Below are 13,797 nucleotides of genomic sequence, written 5' to 3' on the forward strand. Positions count from 1 at the left end.
AATCCTCTGATTGAACACCATCAAGCTTCCTTTTACTTGAGCATTAATTCCTTTATGTACAATTAAGGCATGAGCTACATTGGCTAAATGATTATTCAGGGTCTGAGCAGTCTGCCCAGTACGACTCATGGCTAATGCCCCGGTGATAGCTCCAACAGCCGCCAATGAGATGGTAGTAACAATGGTGGCTGTAGTTCCAAGATCCCTTTTCTGTCTGAAGAGAGTCATAGCGTGAGGGGCTGTCAATGAAAATATGCTGGACTTTGTGTCACTAGCATATAACATGAGAATTTTTCCTGTGCTGCAAATCTGTCTAAACAATTGTCAAGCTATATTTTAGGTAATTGGACTGGAGAATTCGATACTACGATGGAGCAGCTGAGAGTGGCCATTGTCACAGTAAATTCTACCAGAGTGGACGCAGGACTAGCCACAGGATTATCATCATGGATTGCTGCAGCCATGAATCATCTGAAGGAATGGGCGGGCATGGGAGCGTTAGCAGGCCTTCTGGTGTTGGTCTCCTTGGTTTGCCTGTGGTATATATGCAAGATTAGAGTCTCACAACAGTGTGATGCAGCCATGATCATTCAGGCCTTTACAGCCATTGAAGCAGGACATTCTCCCCAAGCATGGTTGGATACCATAAAAAGCTAAAATGTTACGCTCAGGATGCGAGGCTAAGCACTGCACTCAGGGTCAGCCACTTTCGACCCAGCGAAGAGCATGTCTGATTGCATGCGGGTTGATACCCCAGGTCCCGCCTCTGAGAAAAAGGTATCGGACGGGTCTGATGCTCTTTGGGTGGATGACACCTAAATGAACATCAGTACAAAGTCCCAATTTATTTCTAATATCAGAGATCAGACCTCTACTCTCGCCTGATGCGTCTAAAACAAAAAGGGGGAACTGTAGAGAGCTGCGGAATGCTGTGCCTTAAAGATGGAGCTGGTTTCCCGCCTTCCACCTTCCCGATGGTGAGTGCTCTCTGTCATGAACAATTCCACATTTGGCTAAGGCTGAGGATCTGGCTTGCTTCCATGTATGTGGACCTATCTGCATTGCCCACGTGGCACGCCTGGGTTGGCTACCCAGAGGCTATTTAAGCTGTGGGCTGGCTTTCCCCAGGGTCAGATGATTGTTCAAGGTTCCTGAATAAACTGCATTAAAAAACAACAACAACAACAACAACAACAAAACACTCAACTGTCCTTTGTATATGTGTGAATGTGAAGCATGAGATTTTTTTTTTTTTTCACTCTTCTCATCAGTTCCTTATCCAACATAACTGGAACTTCAGGTGGAATGGGCTACAGAGGGGACCAGCTTCTTGGTATGAATGAATAACTGTGAAGAAATGGATAAAGGCTAGAATACTGGCTCAAAGCCTTCCTCCATACCGTTTGCAGAACTCTTCTCAAATCCCTTGCATGACCTTTGTTTCTGCCATATCACAAGAGAAATCACAATTTACTGATAGATTTTATGGGGCACATGGATAAAGAATTATATTGTAGTGTAAGAAAAACTTTCCTTCATTGGACTGAGTCCAATGAAAGCCTTATTTTTGTGGAGCTGGTGTTGAAATGTCTAAGGGTTCTGCTTTTCCTTAACTAGACAGGGCAACTAAGAATCTCTGCCTGGCTTCATTATCTGTAATAGAATAATAAAGGTAGCATTATAATCAACATTTTTAATCTATTAATGTATTATCAGTGAGGAATGAACATTATATTAGTATTTGTTGTTATCATCAACATAAATATAACAGTTCGAATTCCTCAGAACAGAGAAAATTGTCACATTAAATTTTGATGCTCTTATAATTCTGTTTCTTGTTACTCTTAAAATACTATATTTTTGTGTGGCATTTGAGACAAATTTCTAACAAGACCTTGTTACCCCCACCCTATCCCCACTCACTTAAATTAATTAAAAGAACACAATATTTGTGAAAGAACTCCAAATAACCAATAATTAAGATTGTTTTTCTAACTTATTATCTGTTAGAAGTTTATGAGTTATTTTTTTTGTTTGTTTGTTTTTTGAGACAGGGTTTCTCTGTGTATCCTTCACTGTCCTGGACTTGGTTTGTAGACCAGGCAGGCTTGGAACTTACAGAGATCTGCCTGCCTCTGCCTCCTTGAGTGCTGGGATCAGAGGCGTGCACCATGGAGCCATGTTTAGTGTTTACAATGGAGCAAACTCTAAAGAAATTTTGACAAACTTAGTCACTCATATTTCTTTATTTAAGTCACTCCATCACTGATCCTCTTTCTTCATTTGTTGCTGCTGAAAACAATTTTTCATATGATATATCCTGATCAGTTTCCTATTCACCACCTTCTCCTATATCCTCCTCATTTTTGCACCCACCCAGTTTCAAATTTCCCTTGCTTTTGAAAACAAACAGGTGAATATAAACAAACAGACCAGAATTACAAGAAACAAAGAAAAATCACAATAATTAATATACATGGACACAGAGACATGTAGAGAAACATCATCAGTGAGCATCTCAAAACATGAAGCTTGGATCTGGACATTTTTTAATTCCCCATACAATATTGAAACAAGAGGCCTCAGACACCTTTTGCAGAACAGACGATAGTTTAGAATAGATAAAGGAATCACTTTGCAAACTGTAAAGCCCTTTTACAAATGCAAGGTATAACAAATTTATGGCCTTTCCCCCCTCTTCTTTAACTCACACACATCAAAAGAGTTAAATGACTGTTCAGAATCCGTAACTCAGCAGTATCTATAATAAGAAAAGGCAATCTTGGTTGTTTCTTAATTAAGACCCTTGTAGTGTAAGGAGTGTTGGGAAATTATCTGGCAGCCTAAATTAATGTGCATTACTTTAACAATTGCCTCCAATTTATTTTATAGAAGCTAAGCGAGTATTGATTCATTTCTCCAGCCTCCTATGAGTAATCTCATTCAAAGTAAACAGCATAAATTATTCATCCTATTTCGCATGGAAACTAACTTCATGCTGAATGGCAGATGTCAAAGTGCATTAAAGGAGATGGCTTGAATTGATTTTTTGGTAACTTCAAAATCTTACAAAACAGTAATTCAATATTTTGTTCCTGTTTTAGTTTTCAGACAGCTATCTCATTTTAGTGTTACAAGGGAACTGGAGTATCATCCAACTCAATCTAGACAGAAACATAAGGAGAAAAAAACAATTTTGTGATCATGAAATCTTGGCATTTAGCACTTTCGTTGATTTTTTAATTGCCCAGTGATTTTAAACATTCAACAGTTATATCTTTTGAAACGTTTACATCACCCAGTTATAACTGTGACTAGACTGTAGGTAAGGACTAAATCTCACTGTAACCCAGGAAGAGAGGATGGGGGTTATGACAGTGGTAGTCCATTTGCTCCATTGGCAATGTGCTAAAATCTGCAGTTAAGGTGACGATCCTTTATTACATCCCTCCATAAAGACTCCTGAGTAGTCCTAATATTCGAGGAACAGTTTATTGGATAGAAAACCTTCCCTCATGCCTGCACTTTTTCTTTTCTTTTGGAAAGCATTGAACTGGCTTCTTGCTTTGATGCTGCTGACAAGAACTCAGATGCCAGCCTGATATTTTTCTCTGTAAACAACATTTTGTTTCTGCCTAGAAACCCAGAGGGATTTTTTTTTTAACTTTTAAAGTTCAATAATTTTACTGAAAAACAACACACCATTGACTGTTCTGGACTGATTTTTTTTTAAAAACACGAATAGGACTACTCCATACATAGATCTAGATTTTTTTCTGTGGAACTTCTTCTTGAACTGTAGTATTAAGTGTTGGATTCCTTTCATTGGGATGTTTTTTATTAGAGGACAGGATCAGGGGATACCTCTACTCTACATTTTAGATGTTGTGCTATAGCACCAATTAAAAAATGAGTAAAATAATTAGTGGAAAACTGAGTTCTTACTTTGAAGCATCTACTGTATATTATGCAATATTTTTATATAAAAATAGAAGTATTTTAAAATAGTAAAGATATCTGGATATTGAACAGTTCTTATAGAATGTAATTTAGTGAATGTGCACACAAAATCTACAATAAGACTAAAAGATCAATACTATCATTTCTGAATAAATTATGGATTGAGTGCCTTATTATCAAGGAAACTCATGCATCTAATAATATTATTTCTGTAATTGGATGTAAATAAATAAATTTAAAAAATCCACCAGGAGGACATCACAGTCCTGATCATCTAAGCCCCAAATACAAGAGCACCTACATTTGTAAGTGAAACATTATTAAGACTAAAATCACACATTGATACCAACATCTTAACAGTGGGAGAATTCAACACTACACTCTCACCAAGGGATAGATCATCTAGACAGAAGCTAAACAGGGAAATAATGGCACTTACAGAGGTAAGTGTAGATAAAATGGATAAAATGGACCTAATAGATGGCTATAGAACTTTTCACTGAAACACAAAAGAATATACCTTCTTTTTAGCACATCATGGAACCTTCCAAAAATTGACCATATAATTGGTCATAACACAAGCCTCAACAGATACAAGAAGATTGAAATAATCCCTTGTATCTAATCAGAACACCATGGCCTAAAACTAGACCTTAACAACAATAGAATAAAAAAAAATCAACATAAACATGGAAACTAAAGAACTCTACTCAATGACAGCTTGGTTATGGAAGAAATGAAAAAATAAATTAGAGACTTCCTAAAATTCAATGAAAATGAAGGTACAACTTACTCAAACTTATGGGACACAATGAAAGCAATGCTGAGAGGAAAGTTCATAACACTAAGTGCCTCCAGAAAGAAGTTTGAGACATCTCATATAAGCAACTTAACAGCACACCTAAAAGCCCTAGAAAAAAAGAAGCAGACACACCTAAGAGGAGTAGATGACTGGAAATAATCAAACACAGAGCTGAACTCAATGAATTAGAAACAGAAAACAATTCAAAGAATCAATGAGACCAAGAGCTGGTTCTTTGAGAAAATCAAGAAGATAGACAAACCCTAGCCAAACTAACTAAAAGGCAGAGAGAAACTATCCAAATAAGCAAAATCAGTAACGAAAAGGGGAACATGATGACAGACACTAAGAAAATCCAAACAACCACAAAATCCTGTTTGTCACAAAATTTGAAAATCTAAATGAAATGGACAATTTTCTTGATAGATTCCATTTGCCAAAATTAAATCAAGATCAGGTAAATAGATTATATAGTCTTATTCCCCCAAGGAAATAGAAGCAGTCACCAAAAGTCTTCCTTCCAATAAAAGCTCAGGGCCAGATAGTTTCAGCACAGAATTCTAACAGATCTTTAAAGAAGAGCTAACTCCAGTTCTCTTCAAACTATTCTACAAAACAGAAACAGAAGGAACATTACCAAACTCATTCTATGAAGCCACACTCACCTTGAAACCTAATCCACACAAAGATCCAACCAAAAAAAAAAAAAAAAGACAAATTCAGACCTAAGAGCATTGATGTAAAAATACTCAATAAAATATTTGCGAACCAAATCCAAGAACACATCAAAGATATCTATCATGACTAAATAGGCTTCATCCTAGGCATGCAGTGGTGGTTCAATATATGGAAATCTATCAATATAATCCGCCATATAAACAAATTGAAGGAAAAAAAAACCCACATGATCATCTCGTTTCAACTGTTGAAAAAGCTTTTGACAAAATCCAGCACCCATTCATGTTCAAAGTCTTGGAGAAATCAGGGAAACCAGGAACATACCTAAAAGATAGTAAAGACAATATACAGCAAGTCTATAGCCATCATTAAACTAAACAGAGAGAAACTTAAATCAATCCCATTGAAGTTGAGACAAGGCAAGGCTGCTCATTCTCTCCATGTCTCTTCAACATAGTATTTGAAGTCCTAGATAGAGCAATAAGACAAGTGCTGAGAAAGAAATTAGGGAAACTACACCCTTCACAATAGCCACAAATAACATAAAGTACCTTGGTATGACTCTAACCAAGCAAGTGAAAGACCTGTTTGACCAAAATTTTAAGTCTCTAAAGAAAGAATTAGAAGAAGATATCAGAAGATGGAAAGATCTCCCATGCTCATGGATCGATAGAATTAACATAGTGAAAATGGCCATCCGGCCAATCAATGCAGATTCAATGCAGTTCCCATCAAAATATCAACACAATTCTTTACAGACCTTGAAAGAACAATTCTCAATTTCATAGGGAAAAACAAAGAAACCCAGAATTGCTAGAACAATCCTGTAAAACAACAGATTTTCTGGAGGTATTACCATCCCTTATCTTAACACATGCTGGGGAGGTTGTGGAGAAAGAGGAACCCTTCTCTATTGCTGGTGGAAATGTGAACTTGTACTAGCACTTTGGAGATCAATCTGGCACTTTCAAAAACAAAGAGAATAGTGCTACCTCAAGATCCAGCTTTAGCACTCCTAGGGATATACAAGGACATTTGCTCAACTATGTTTGTAGCAGCTTTATTTGTAATAGCCAGAATCTGGAAACAACCCAGATGTCCCTCAACTGAGGAATGGATACAGAAATTGTAGTACATTTACACAATGGAATACTACCCAGCAATTAAAAACAAGGAAATCATGAAATTTGCAGGCAAATGATGGGATCTAGAAAAGATCATCCTGAGTGAGGTATCCCAGAAGCAGAAAGATACACATGGTGTATACTCACGTATAAGTGAATATTAGGATATAGGATAAACATTCTAAAATCTGTTCACCTAAGGAAGCTAATCAAGAAGGAGAACCCTGGGTAAGATGGTCAATCCTCTCTCAGAAAGGCAAACGGGATGGACATTGGAAGAGGGAGAGAACAGGGAACAGGACAGGAGTCTGCCACATGGGGCTTCTGAAAGCAGGGCATCAAAGCAGATATTAAGTCTCAAAGTCAAACTTTGGGCAGAGCTCAGGAATCTTATGAAAGAAATGGGAGATAGAAAGACCTGGGGACTGAGACAAGAGCTCCACAAGGAGAGCAATAGAACCAAAGAATCTGGGCCAAGGGGTCTTTTCTGAGACTGATACTCCAACCAAGGGCCATGCATAGGGATAACCTAGACCCCTGCTCAGATATAGCCCATGAAAGCCCAGTTTCCAAGTGGGCCCTTAGTAATGGGAACAGGGACTGTCTCTCTGACATTAACTCAGTGGCTGGCTGTTTGATCACTTTCCCTTAAGTGGGGAGCAGTTTTACCAGGCCACAGAAGAAGACAATGCCACCAGTCCTGATCAGACCTGGGTAAGAGGGAAGGGGTATCAGTGTATTTGGGGAGGGTCATTGGAGGAGATGATTTATGGAGGGTGGGGTTGGGAGGGGATGAGAGGGTACTATAGCTGGGATACAAAGTATGTAAACTGTAATTAAAATAAATAAATAAAATTAAAAAAACTCTAGTGCCGAGGAAAGAAAGTAAACATGCAAGATAATGAAAAGACGTGCCATGCTCATTGGTTAGCAGAATCAATTTTACAATAGGAATATTACCAAAAGTGATTCACAGATTCAATACAACATCCTCAAAAGGTTTATTGATTGATGACTAGTGCTCCTCAAAATACCTTTTTGATTGTTTGATTGATTTGTGTGTGCATTTTTGAGCATGGAAATGTCATGAGCTATACATGAAGATCAGATTCTCTTCTTCTACCAAATGAGTCCTGACAATAATCTCATGTCCTCAAGGTTGGCAAAGATTACCTTTTCCTACCAAGAAATATCACTAGTCCACAATTATACAATTAGAAAGAAAATTCCAAAATTACTGAAGCCCTGCAAATATCAAAAATAATCAGGAATAGAAGGAAAAATGCTGCATGTGTTATAATACCTGATTTCAAATTACATCACAGAGTCCTAGTAACAAAAATCATATAATACTGGTGTTAATATAAATGCACATACAAACAATGAAATGGGGTTGACAAACCAGACATTAACCTATAGCCACAGTCACCAAACCATTTACGAAAATATAGTAGATTATACACTAAAGAGGAGTTACCTGAAGATGTGATGTGATGCTGGGATTCTGAGTATTCCCAGGGAGAAGAGTTAATCCTTGACCTCATGCAAAAAATGCAATGACAAGTGCATCACAGGCTGGGAAAGTGACTCAGTGAATAAAGTCCTTTTTAGTGAATCATAAACGACCTGAATCTCGACTGATAACTACTACATCAAAGCTGAGTGTAGAGTCATAAGGCAAAACTCTAGCATGGGAAACAGAGAGAGGCAGATAGACATAACTTCTTGGCCAATCAATCTAGCTGAAACAATCAGCTTCAGGTTAAGTGGGTACCCCTGTTTTAAAATAAAAAGTGGAAAGTTAAAGAGGAAAGGACCTACCATAGACTTCTGGCCTCTACATGTACAGGCACAGAAAAAGTTCATCTATACACACACACACACACACCCAAACACACAAAGCAAATGCACACACACATGTGTATACCACTGATACAGAAAAAGAAAGTAGATCACAACCAGTCCACTCAGTTCCCACGGCTGACAAGTAAGCAGGCCTATCATTTGTCTGCCTAGTTCCCACAGTAGACAGGTAAGCGCCTCCAAATCCTGACTACTTGACCTACATTTTCTCCCTTCCACCCAGATCCTGTGCTTACACTTCCTCAGTTATCCTTGCAGTGACAGGCAAGCAGTTACTACAATAACAAGCACAGTCTTCACACTCCCACACAACCAACCATCTCCAAATGTACAAAGCCTACTGCAAAAAACAGAAACAACGTGAAGATCCAAGATATGTCTCCTTCAAAAAGTACTAATTTCATAATAGTAGATCCTTATGGGAATGATCCCAAAGAACTTTCAGGCTAGGAGAATGATACAGTTATATTCAAACAACTCAAGGAAGACAAAACAGATAAATGAAAGAAGAGAGTTACTATAAGATATGAAAACAGAATTCACTAAACATGTAGAATGATTGAAGCAAAGCCAAACTAAAAAGACTCTGAAAACACAAAACTCAATAAGCCAAATTAAAAGAAAAAAGGTGCAAAGTATCACTAACAGAATGGGTTATGTAGAAAGCAGAGACTCAAGGCTGGAATTGGATCATTCAACAAAAGTTGATAAAAAACTGAAACATATATACTTAAATAGGAGGTGATAGAGCTTTAAGACACCATGAAAATACCTATACTTTGGGGTTATAGGCCTAAGAAAAAGGAGAAGAATTCGAAAGCACTGAGTGTATTTTCAATAAATTATAAATGCAAGTTCTCCATACCCAGTGGAAAAGATGTCCTCCCTGGTATAAGGGGCCTATAGAACACCAAATACACAGGGCCATAGCAGAAACTCCCAAGAGCATATTACAGTTAAAATTAAAAACATAAGATAAACAAAGGATATTGAAAACTACAATAGAGAAATTCCAAGTCACATAAAAAAGGAGACCTTGTACTGTGTTTTTGGATGGAACTGCGTAAAGCCACGGGGGCTACAATGACAAATTCTAAGCTCCAAGAGACCACAAAAGCCTACCGCGTAAAATTATCTGCTAAGATTAAGAAGAAATAAAATCTTTCATTATAAAAGAGAGTAAAAGGATTGATGGCAATTATGCCAACTTTACTGTGAATATTTGAGGGAACATGAGAATCTGGAAAAGGAAAAAAAAAAAAAAAACACCCCCCAAATCACAGGGAATAAACAACAGCAAGACAGTTGATCAAAATAGTCTAAAAAGCAATAAAAAAGTTAACAAAATCACAAATTAACACATATTTCAATAATAACTGAGTACTAATGATCTCAATTCCCCAATTAGACACAGACTAACAGATTGGATCAGAGGGTAGGATCCATCTTTTTGCTGCTTCCAAGAAACATATTTTACTGTCAATGAGAGACAGAATCTTAGGTCAAAATGATAGAAAATGTATTGCAAGCAAATTAATCCAGAAAATAGGCCGATGTAGCTTTTATAATATCTGACTAAACATGCTTCAAAATGAAACTATTTTGGAACAATGGGAATACAATAGGGATATAAAATTAATGAATTGTACAAAAAAATAATAACAATAAAATATAAAAAAGTAGAAAAGGGAGATATTACAATTCTAAACATTTATTCACCATTTACACAGACATACAACCTCATAAAATAAATATTATTAGATCTAATGGCACAGAATGACCCAAACACAGTGATAGTGGGTGACTTCAATGCTTCACATTGCCATAGACAAATTATCCAAATCATAACTGAATAAAGAACTTCTGGAGTTAAATTCCATCACAAATCAAATCCAAACACTGAAGATTGTACTTTCTTCTTATAATCCATGAATATTTTTACACACTTAACTATGTATTAAGACACAAAGCAACTTTCAATAAGAAAATATTAAAATAACAATCTGTATTCTAAGTGATCACAATAATTAGATAGCAGAAAGCTACAGAACACCATTAAATTCATGGAGATTAAATAGCACATTATTAAATGATACTTGGGTCTCTGAAGACATCAAGAAGAAAATACTAAAAGTTCTGTGAATTGAAAGAAAACGAAAATACAACATATCCAAACCTACAGGACACAAGGAAGGCAGCTCTAAGAGGGAGGTGTGCCATGCTTGACACCTATTTCAAAGGTTCTGAGAGATCACAAATTACTAGCTAATGATACATCTGAAAGCCTTGGGAAAACAAGAAGAAACAACACCTAAAAACTATAGGTAGGAAGAGATAATAAAATAACCAAAATCATAACAATCAAAGCAACAATACAAATATCAATAAATTAAAAATTAGTTCTTTGAAAAGATAAAATTGACAAAATCTCAGTTGTATTAACAAAAATAAATCTAGATTGAGTTTTGGAGATTTCTTTCTCTAGTTCATGAAATGATTTGGTAGAATTGGTGCTGACCTTTTTTGAAGACCTGGTAGATTTCCTCTATGATCTATTTGGTCCTAGACTTGTTGTAGCTGGGAGATTATTATTATTATTATTATTATTATTATTATTATTCCTTCAGTATCATTGCTGGTTACAGATCTATTTAAATTATTTATTTCATCTTGATTTAATTTAGGAATGTTGTATGCATGTAGGAATCCATCCATTTTCTTTACTTGTTTGAATTTTGTGTAATATACGTTTTTTTAAAGGATGGTCTCATGATTTTCTGAATTTTGTTGTTTCCTGTAAAAATGTTTTCCTTTTTTTTCTACTTTTCTTAATTTGGATCTTCTCTCTATTTCTGTTAAAAAATAAACAAAATTATATAAAATCTTAAATAAAATTACAGTAAAATATAAACGACTATTGAGTCATTCATTTTTTTTGCAAATGTGTTTACAGATAACTATTAGACTCTTAATCCACTCATTTCCAATGTTTTTCAGTACCTCAAATGTCTATATGAGAATATGTAGGATTATGAGAAATATTTCAATTTTAAAAATGTGAAAATATTTGCATATTTGATTCATGGCTAATGATAAAAATGAACACTCAATCTATAAGAGGGTAAGAATTTTACCAATTTAAGTGTGAATGAAGTATTTTCTCAGACAGGGATCCTGGAAAAGCCTGACCTCATTTCCATTGTATGCTGTCTTCAGATTGATTTCTTTCAACAAGATTCTTCATTTTTTCTTGGAACAAACAGTTTGTAAAAGAACAAAATTTTTCTTGACTATGACTTGTTTGTTACTTCTGGTTTTGTTACATATGATCTTCATGACATTGGAAATTTTACTTTATTTCTGTCTTCAGAGACTTGAAGTTTTTTTATTATGAGGTATTAGAAGAAAGAGGCTGGGAGGTAGGCCTGGGAGGAGAGGAGCGAGGGGACTGCATTTGGGACGTAAAGTGAATAAATAAATAAACTTATAAAAAAAAAAGTTGTTTGTAGATTTAAAATATTTTTCTTTATGCTGTTGAATTCAAATGTTTTCACATAGATGAACATAAGAAGATCTGTTTCTTTAGTTTCTCTTGGAGATTAATAATATATGAAGAGTGATACATCTGTTAAATTTACGTATGCTTACTTACCTTTTCTGTTCCTGCACTTCCACTGGGAAGAATTTCAAAGGAAGCTTCTTTAGCAAACAGGAGTCTCTGTGTCACAACTCTGAGCAGTAATGGCATATTACTTCAAAGCTCTGAAATGCAGAAGCAGCCTGGTGAGTAGTCCCAAGTTCACAAAGTTCTTTGCGTTAATGTTTATTCTTCGAAGGTTAAAAAAACAAACAAACAAACAAACAAACAAAAAAAACTTGTGGAGGAGACTGTGTACACCCCAAAAAAATGGCATATACACTATGCATCGATTTAGAAAGACTCAACCAACCAACCATTGATGATGCCATGCTGTTGAAGTCACCTGTCCTTTGGCAGGTTACTTTCTCTGAGTTCCACTGAGTAAATACCCTCCAGGAGCTGACAGCATCTACTTCTGACATTAATGCTGTTTTTCTTTGTTTGTAACACAAAACATTTTAAGAATGGCATTCTTGGGGTTGGGGTTTTAGCTCAGTGGTAGAGTGCTTGCCTAGCAAGAACAAGGCCCTGAATTCTGGTCTCAACTCTGAAAAAAAAAATTGCATTCCTATGTCTTTGTCTCTCCAGTCAACATATATCTATCTTCGCTCACAAGGCTGTAGTACAGTCAATGCATCACTTCTTTAACAAAGCTGTTGGTGGCTACCATTACGCTTCCTTTATTACGAAAACAATAAATTGATCTTGATCTTGTTTCAAACACATGTGAGTGGCCCTCTCAGAGAATGACATCTTCATATCTGTTTTGATGAATTCTACAAAACCTTCTTAAACATTCTCAAGCATTTATGAAACAACGACTTGGGGTTATTCAGTTTACTATGACAGTAAGAGCAGCCTCTCGTCCTCTAGTTTCTGGTTCAGCAATGAGGCTTTGCTTGGTAAATGCTTCATAGAAAATAGAGACAATCTCCCTGGCAATAATCAATGAGAATCGGTTGGGAATTGGGTGGGAAAATTCTTCCTAATGTTTCAGATACAGTTCAGAAGAATAGCCTTTGTATGTGTTAGGTAATTGTGATTCAGAGAAGTTACCTCACCCCTCTAACTTTTACCTAATCCTCTAACGTCAAGGCATGTGCCCCCCTGCTTGCTGTCATGGAAACCCCCTGATCACAGACTTTCCCTTTAAAAACCCTGCTCACTCAGGGCTCGGGGTCCCACTTTCTACTGTTGTGTCAGTGAGACATGGGTCCTGAGTTTGATCGCTCTCATAATAAAGCTCTCTTGCTATTGCAAAAAAAAAAAAAAAAAAGAAAAAAAAAGAAAAATGCGTAGTGTTGAAGTAACTTAGAACCGGATTATGGACACAGCATTTGCAAACACTCAGTAAAGAGGAAGTATGGAGTTTACTTAGTGAGTAAAAGGGAGTTTCTAATAAACAGAGGGGTGACAGTGATAAAGCCAGAGAAACTGGGATGGAGCTGGTCTGGCAGATCCTCTTCTAAATACAATATTTATTGGAAAGGGACATTACCGGAGGACAGTTTTTCATCACTGACTCATACAATTCCCAATGTGTTTAATGAACTCCTACACTAAGGGCATGGAAAACAGAAGAATAGCCAGAAGAGAGAAGTGCATGAATAATAATAGAACTGTTATGTAAGAATTTCTAGAAATAACTGCAGATGTTAGATAAGAAATTCATACCTGGAATGTTGTGCTGGTTGCATAGTTCAAGATACTTGGAGATATATTTGGTTAGT

The 13,797-nt window shown here is 36.3% G+C and overlaps 1 long non-coding RNA gene across 1 annotated transcript in view; it reads right to left on the bottom strand.

Moving 5' to 3' along the window:
• LOC132652225 (uncharacterized) overlaps positions 1-13,797 on the bottom strand; it is a 96,169-nt gene that overhangs the window by 40,829 nt on the left and 41,543 nt on the right. Inside the window, exon 2 of the long non-coding RNA XR_009589704.1 lies at positions 12,080-12,189. This is a non-coding gene — a long non-coding RNA (uncharacterized LOC132652225). The remainder of the gene's footprint in view (positions 1-12,079; positions 12,190-13,797) is intronic.

The sequence above is a fragment of the Meriones unguiculatus genome, chromosome 2 (assembly GCF_030254825.1).
Source record: "Meriones unguiculatus strain TT.TT164.6M chromosome 2, Bangor_MerUng_6.1, whole genome shotgun sequence".
Lineage (NCBI taxonomy): Eukaryota > Metazoa > Chordata > Mammalia > Rodentia > Muridae > Meriones > Meriones unguiculatus.